At 39.7% G+C, this 8,714-nt stretch overlaps 1 long non-coding RNA gene across 2 annotated transcripts; it reads left to right on the top strand.

Moving 5' to 3' along the window:
• The first annotated feature begins 463 nt into the window (after positions 1-463).
• Positions 464-2,976, top strand: LOC118162659. 2 transcript variants are annotated; one of them, XR_004748556.1, is made up of 4 exons: positions 464-534; positions 1,196-1,282; positions 2,319-2,382; positions 2,730-2,976. It is a non-coding gene; the product is annotated as an uncharacterized LOC118162659 (long non-coding RNA). The 2 variants fall into 2 exon arrangements; XR_004748555.1 differs by having other exon boundaries at positions 2,319-2,387.
• The last annotated feature ends 5,738 nt before the right edge of the window (positions 2,977-8,714 follow it).

The raw sequence follows: 8,714 nt of genomic DNA, 5'->3' as shown, positions 1-8,714 counted from the left end.
AAAGCGAGGGGCTATGAACAGCGTGAGTGGTTATTTCTCTGCTTTGTTGAAAGCTGTGTGGGTGCTTTGCTGCTTCTTTATCTTACACTGTAAAATACACTCCCTGGAGAAAGCAGGATTTACCCAGCTAGCTGACGGCTCTCAGCTTTTCAAGCAGCCTAATTACAAATTACGTCACATCAACTCATCTCAACCCCCATGCAGAGGGATTACACACCATTAGGGAGTCAGATGAGACCACTAAGTCTCAATTCACTTTGAAGATTTCACAGATAGCTACTAATCACAGGCACTCTGTTCTGAGGGAGATAGGAAGCAGGGTCACATCTAATCCAGCAAATCAGTGCATGCACTCCCCTTCCTCTCTGGGCAAACACAGAACATGTGGGTAAAGGCAGGTGACCTGGGCTTCCTACCCTTGCTGCTAGCAGATTTTCTTAAATTAGAGGTAGTGTACTGTGAGCAGAAACTCTCCAGTAAACTGGCAATTGAGAGTGATTTACAGGATCGATAGGCCATTTGCAGTGTGGCACTGTAAGTCAGACACTTTGAATTTCATTCATTTAAATTCCCTTTCCAAACAAGCAGAATGAGGCTTGCTGCCTGGAATCTTACTGCTGAAACCAGTAATTCAGTGTTGATCTTATTTATTTGCTGAAAGTGTGAATATACTGGCTCCTGAGGATTTGATGCAGAAAAATGGCAGTGCCTGATTCTCTGCAAGTTCCTCACAAAGGCACAAATTCTCTTCTTGATTACATGGATGCAGTACTGCACAATCAAAAGCACAAAGTACCTTTCCTGGAATATTTATTGCAGGGTTTTAGAGCTTCTGTAGCCTCTCTGCATTATGTTTTGCTACCTTCCCAGCTCTCCCAGGAAATCAGTAATGAGAACAAGCCAAAAAACAAAATTTCTGACCCAGGAAGTATTCTCAGATTTGAAATTTAATCTGGTGCCATGTTGAAAACACAAGCTCAATGGTTTGTTTTCTTGTTTTGGTTTGTTTTGGTTTGTTTTTTTTTGTTTGTTTGTTTGGTTTGTTCTCCATTTAACAAAGAATAGTTTGAAATAACGTACTAGTCTGAACTGATTTTTTTTTTTTTTCTGGAAAAGGTCAAGTCATTTTGATTAATAAGCGATTACTTGTTTTCATTTTGTTATTTTAAATTGTATGTTATATTACACATTGCAGTTTAAAATCCAAGGCACCAATCAAAGTGAAGTGTCTGAACTTCTGGGAAAAATTCTTCTATGTGCATAATGTTGTCATTGAAAACTGGTTAAGATGATAGATTCTCAAGGAAAATTTTTGTTGTTGTTGTTGTTTTTGTTTTGTTTACAAACCAAAGTGATGATATAGGTTTTATATCATGTCCAAATACTTGATTCTCAAGTGAGTTTCTGGCCAGCTCCAAACTGGCATTTTTGGCCTCCCCTGGGGTCACAGCTGACATTTTTTAAGTTTTATCTGCAAAACGAGTGTAAGAATCATGAATCCTTCTTCAGGTTTCCATAGGCAACGTTTCACACACACACACACACACACACACAAAAAAAAAAAAAAAAAAAAAAGAACAAACAAACAAAAAAAACTCGTTTGTTGAGAAGAGCCACCATTAGTGAGAGCCCCCTCCAGCATTAAAGTTACTCAGGCCATGGGCAAAAAGGTTCAGTTTGTGCTGTACTGCAGCCTGATTGGAAAGCATTGAACAAATTTCACAGAGATTCATTTTTAAAAGGAATTAGGCACTGCTTATCTTCCATGGCACCTATGCATACTAGGTGCCTTTGAAGATTCAAGCCACAGTCTCTCCATGCATTATTCCCCATCCCATGGAAAGAAGACAGTAACACATCTTTCCCCACAGGCTGTTAAGATGAAGGCTGAGCTAACACCACTATGATGCCCAGGTGTTAGAGTGATGTGATCTGTGCACACCAGGTTCAACCTTACTAACTCAGTGTGATTGTTTTCTGGGTTAGAAACCTGGTCTTCTGAGTCTCTGAAATATATCCCTCATCTACAGAGCTGTTCAGATGGCATTAAACAGGGTGGATGCTGGGCAGTGTGACTACTACTTTGCTGCTGAGGAGTAGTGGGTAGCTGGGGCATCATGTCTCTGCTTTGATGATTTCCCCTCCTGCAAAAGCCCATTTAGTGGTGCTCCATGACCATCTTGTTTAATAGCTGCCAAGAGATAATGTGAAATCTTCAGCTTGGAGATACTCAAAACTCAGCCGAACACTGCCCTGAGCAGGGGTCCAGAGGTCCTTTCTGGGCTAAATTATTCTGTGATTCTGTTTGCACTTTGCAGGCTTCTTATTTACCTTGTCACCTGTTGCTCTGACATTTTTCAAAAGAAGAGGCCTTAATTCAAAGTCAGGTTTGATTTAATTTAGTTTGACTGCTTTTATTAAACTTTCAAACATAAAAGAGACTCCTCACATAAGCATTTTGTTTTGGATAAAGTATAAGGTTTTAGTCAATGTGATATAAATTATTTGTTACTTTCCTGTTCGCAAAGGCTATGATTTCAACTGAGAGAAATCCTTCCCTCTTTCCCCCAGCTCCCTGTCCCATTTTTCTTTTTGGCTAATGAAGTGTAAAAGCAGGTCTTTTGCACAGGTATGTTAGTGAGCATCCAGAAGGGGCTCCAAAAAGAGACTGAATTCTGAATTATTATTATTATTATTATTATTTTATTTTTTATTTTTTTTTCCTTGAGGAGATGACATGACTAACCTGACACCCCAGAGCACATGAGCACATATGTCCAACCCTGGCATCTGATGAGGACCTGACACATCTCCCCTGTACATCCTGGGGACTCACTGATGCATTTGTGCCTGAACAGAGTCCTCTTTATCTGCCAGTGGTATTTCTGTGATGAGCAAGACCATTTGCAATTTTCTTAGGCATTTGATCATGACCTCCCTGCAGATAGAGGCCAGATTCCTCTCAACTTTAGCAGTGTGGTTTCAAAGACACGAACAGCTTGGAGCGAGGACTACGGCAGTAGCATTTTTGCAGCCAGCCCAGGGATTCTCAAAGCTGTCACGAACCGAGAGGAAAGCCTGGCAGGCTTCAAAGAGCCATTAACCAACTCTATCCCTTTTATCTCATTGTGGAGATAGGGGAGGAAGCTAGTGAGGTGTGGAGCTGGGCAGATCTAGGTTACTCCTTACTCTGATGGATCTTCTCAATTTTCTAAAATGAGTATAAGCAAAGTGTCAATGTAATTTACATCTCCAGTGATATGAAAGCTGCAATAAAAAACATGTCCTTCAAGGGAGAGTATATTTGGGTCTCTGGATAAGAATACCCTATCTCTGACAACACATTCCCCACTTTTGGAAACACTTTCACAGTGCCATATTCAGCTGCTAGTTCAGAGGCACAGAAAAGCTGTACTGTATAGAGTTATTCCCTAAGAGATCATTTAGTGACCATGATTATTATTTACATTTTCCCTCAGTCTCTCCAATCTTACCTATTAATAATATTCCTCACCCTTGTGTCACTGCACAACTAACAAGCCAAACCGGGCAACTTGGTTAAATACCATCCTGGAAGTTAAAGGATGTTTAAACTTTCAAAGAGTGAAGCAACTGTATTGTCCTCAGGACTGAAGTGACATGATATGGCCCACACCTCAGAGGCTTCCTCTGAGGAGACTAATGCCAGCACCTGGAAGCCTGGCTGGGTGTATTTAGATCTTGATGATCTTTCTGTACAAAGACCCTAATTAGAAAAGGACTTCATTTGAGAGCTCCATAGCTGAGCTGAGTAGGGCGAACCAGCCTCTGAAACCAGGTCACTGTGTGATAGACCTGAAGGTTAGATGTTCACATTTGGAGGTCTTGGCTAGAAGGGTAGCACTTTCTGCCCTGGGAGTTTTCCTGAGAGCTGAACAATTTCTCTCAATGTGTTTTGAGGGCTGTACCTTGAAGAGTCTGTGGACCTCCTAATAGAACTTAGTACATCACAAGCAGCTAACCTATAGCACTTACAGTAACATGGAGACACAGAGGCAATGGAGGAATAATAGCCTCCTCATGCTATTGCATGGACCTTTTAGAAATACTTTATTCGTAAGTATTTAGAGAGAAAATCAGATGCCAAGGGACCAAGATTAAGAATAAAATGTCTTCTAGGGCTGAAAGGTCTAACTACTTTCAGAAGACAGATCTAGTTCTCATGGGGCAGCTTTGCCTTACAGAAGATGAGAGGCAGGATAACTCCGATGTCAAACACAGGGACGGTGAATGGAATGCAATTTACCATTTATAACAGTGCCTATGTAATGGCTTGGATTTTCATAAAACAGGCCCAGAAGAACTGCAAAATCACAACACAAAGTGAACTCTGACAGTACATAATCAGACAAGTTTTCTGTACAAAGCTGCAGCGAAATAATTTTACATTTATCATCCCACTTAATTGTAATGAGTCTAAAACTAATGAGCCTTACCTCTAAACTCCATTTAAGACAATAGTTAATTGCCTCATTTTAATAAATGTTGGCAGAATAGTGAGTATAACAATGACTGAACGCTTGATTACTACCTAGGCTAGAAAATGAAGATATAGCGTATTAATGATATACACAATCTGAAAAGCAATTAGGATCCTGAAGGTAGAATAGGCAACTCACTTAAAAACAGGGTAATAAATGAACTTTCTGATGAAACATAAAGCAAAAAGAGGTTTCAGAAGAAAGAAATTTCATTGCCTGTGATTTTAGCTTGATTCATTTCTTCTTCTCCTCCTCTCTGTCTGTGATGTGTTCAAAACCTGTCAACAATAGTGCCATGGGAACACAAGAGGGATGAGCAAAGAGCAATACATTCATGCTGAACAGTTTGTGCTGTACAGGATAAATGTATTAAATGTGTTAGAGAGCTTAGCTCTACTGCAGCACCAATAAAGGAAAGGGGCACACAGCAGATCTGGAAACTGAGGGTCAGAAATGAAGAGAACTGCAGCTGCCGGAAAAAAACCCATGGGCAAAAGCTATGAACAGAATTAATCTTCGCTATACATATGTTCTACACCTCAGAAATACTGTTGTATTTCTAACACTACAAAACTGTGGTTCCACTCCCACCACCCACCTAAGTTGCTGCACTGCAAATGTCTTGCTGTCCCTGGTTGGTTTTGCTCATCTGCATTGAGAGCTCTAAAGAGCAGAGCACATCTCTTCATAAATGGTGTGTAACAATAGCTGTTGGTTCTTCAGGACATCTCTTGCATGTCCATTACTACACCAAAGACACCTCATATGAAGGACTCTTATCAGCACATGCCTCCTAAATATTTCATTACCATCTGCCCCCATGAACAGTGCTGCCCTCACCTGGCAGGAAGAGAAGAGGGCACAAGGGCATTTGGGTAAGAGTTATTGGTGGAGATTATATTTCTTCTCTACTATTCCTGCCTCTGTGTTCTTTTTCCTCAGGAGCAATGTTGATGGTTCATTGTGAGAATGTTTACATGTATGGCCTTCTTCACCAGACAATGAGGAACAAGTGTTTTTTATACAATTTCTCCATCATTCAAACATTTGATATGTATATTAGACTTCATCTCTATTTTGTCCCATTAACAGAAATTAGCTTTTTTCAAAAGCATAATGACTGTTACTGTAGAAGGTCTTTAACTAATATGTTGTACAGAAACACTGTTCTACCTCTCCCTTTGATTTTCAGATGATTATATTCCCAAGCACTGCAGACAATGTCCTGTTTGCATTCTTTAATGAAACTGCTGCCTGAACTCAGGACATCTTCTGATCCATTTTCCCTTTCTTTGACAAATCTCTTTTCTTGTCAGTTTATAGCAGCAAATTTCCATTTTTTGCAATTGCTTTTTTGGTTTCTAGTTCCATGACTGATTTTTCTCTGTTTATCTATATTTAATCACATTCACTATTTGATATTGCTTCAGAGTCCAATTTCAAAGCCCATATCATTTGTTGGTATTTAGCATAATTTACAAACCATAAAACCTTGATTTCAGTGTCATTATACTCATTAATATAAACAATAACAAAGCTCATGTCCCACAGCTGGCTTCTGCAGTCTCTCATGGTCATTATTTCTTTATTATTTTTTTTTAAGAGATGGTTTCTAGAATTAGCCTAATTTTAAGCACTGCACTAATATCTCATGGCTCTATAACTCTGCCTTTTAGATGTTATTTTAATTGGAAACCAAGGAATTGTCTTAAAAGCTTTATGAATATCCTATCCAGTGTAGTGCTGTTTCATTACGGAAGCCTTTACACTGACGGTAAAACTCAACATGTTCTAACAAGCCAGTAAAGCACAACCCTGTTTTTATGAAATCACTTGGGTTTTCCTAAGTAGAGCCTGTATCATGCATTTTCTGTCCTTTAGAAACAGATTCGTCCTTTAAACCAGTTCACAGGAGATGGGACATCGTTGTCAGGTGGCACGAAGCTTTGGGGATTTCATACAGGATCAAAGGTGCAGCCTAAGCAGAGCGTGAAAGTCCTGGCAATGGCTGCAATTGCCTTCTCTTTTTTATTTTTTTTTATTTTTTATTTTTATTTTTTATTAGCGTGGCTGCTCACTGGAACTGCTTTTCTGAGCAAACCTTTTCAAGATGAGACTGTTTCCACCGTTTTTCATTCTCTCTTTCCTGAATCCTATCAGTGAGGGCATACATACCAAGACAGCATCAGGGTGCTGTCCTGAATTAATCCTAATCCTCGTAGCAATTCTTATTCAGCTGACTTTGAGACCTGTGGAGCAAGGTAGATTTTTTGTGCTTTGACTTTTCTGTGACCTTTTGATTTGAGGGCTCTGCCGAGGTATTACAACTACTTACTTGTTGGAAAACAACCTCCTTTATGTTTCTTGCCTGATGTACAGACATGCACATGCACAGAGGCACAAAACTGCACACACACGGCAGTGGGGCATGATCACTAAGGTCCCCATCTAGCAACTTGCTTTGAGTTGCTTATAATTTTGCCACACATCAGTTATGCAAATAAAACTCATCATCATCTATCTAACACAAGCTGAACTTGCACAGAAACTCTCACCAGAGGAACCACAGCTGTTTTGAGGAGAGGACAGAGAGAATAATGCTCCACTGCTCATGCCATGTAACCCTTGAAACATTTCTTAGCAGATTTAGTACCACGTCCACCATTTGAAAATATGACAGAAGAATTACCTTTATGCCAAAAATAATTGTGCAAATTGTAGATTATCAGTCAGGCGAAGTTTTTGGATGTTACCTTTTTTAAGAGATCAGTAGACACTTGAGATCTTGAGATATAAAGATCTCTGCCTATAAATTAGGCAGAGATTAAGATAGAAAAAGTGTCTGGTCAAAGAGATTAGCACTAGAATGTAGAAGATGAGCCAGGGAAAGGGGACTAAGACTGGGACCAAGCAGGAGAGAAGGGGAGGGAGAAAACATAGTGCATTAGTGATACAAGGTGTGCAGAAAAAATTGTGACCACCATGGATGAGAAAGGGATTCAGACTTTCATCAGACTTTACACCAAGAGAAAGGTGTGAAATCTTCTGGCTAGCTACGTGTCCTGTCTTCTTTCGGTGTCAGTCTGCACTGGGAACAGTGACGTACCACTACTCTCCTTTGTCAGTCCAAGTGCCCAGGACCATGGACCATGCTGTTACTCGAATGCTTTGGGTAGACTAATCTGTATGAGGCTATAAGTTGGATTATTTTTTTCTGTGTAGGGGAGGAGATTCTTTTCAGACTTTTAAAAGATAGAGAAGACTTCATGCTAAACAAAAATTTCATTAGAAGTTCTTAACAGAGACTACAAAATCAGTCACGTTAGGAGATGCAGATTGACAGCAGGGATCTCACATTGTTATAAACACTTACTGTAACTGAGATGCATGTAGGAACTTTAAATCCCTAAACCATTACAACTTCTGATGTCATTTTCATAAACATCTGAAAACAATGAAAAAATCTGTTCCATCACCAGTCATATCCCATAGTACTTTGTGCCTGCAAATGTTTATCGGATATCAGTCAAGAACGAATATTAACCTTTATTTTTCTTTTTCTAAAGGAGGGGTAGAAATTTCTGATATACAGAGCAGCAAGTAAAAGTTGGCCAGCTTTATCTGGAGATGAAGGTAACCCTATCAATCTTATTAGCCGCTTTAACATCTTTGAAGATGAGAATTGATTCCTCAGCTCCCAGGGCTCACCTGTGTGGAGGGGAAGGTGAAATAACAGAATGGGAACTGGCAACTTGGAAAAACATTAGTTTACAACTCTGTAAAGAAAGCCTGGTGTCTAAAATATTTTAAAAATTAAAATATTTATAGTCTAAAATATTTTACTTAACCAGAGGGTGTAAAATCTTGAAAGGGCAAAGTAAAATCTCATGTTGGAGACTTATTCTACCTCTCCTGTACCCCTAGGTTATATTGCAGAATTCAGTTTTACACTACTTTATAGACATAAATGGCTAGATGTCATATCAGGCCACCAAGCAGAATCCCACATCTGTGCCCTGAAGAAAAGGAGGATCTAAGGTGAGCTATGGGAGCCACAGAAGATGGAAGACACAGGTGTCTCTTTGCCCACCTCTAAGCAAATGAGCCATTCTGGCTGTGAGCTTTGCCTTCTCCCAGCCTGACTCCCAGAAATTATTCTCTTTCAGAGGTTTCAATAACTTCCCAAGACGAGCT

This window comes from Oxyura jamaicensis, chromosome 2, assembly GCF_011077185.1.
Source record: "Oxyura jamaicensis isolate SHBP4307 breed ruddy duck chromosome 2, BPBGC_Ojam_1.0, whole genome shotgun sequence".
Classification (NCBI taxonomy): Eukaryota; Metazoa; Chordata; class Aves; order Anseriformes; family Anatidae; genus Oxyura; species Oxyura jamaicensis.
Note: the sequence above shows the minus strand (reverse complement) of the source record. Positions and strands in the feature narration are given on the sequence as shown.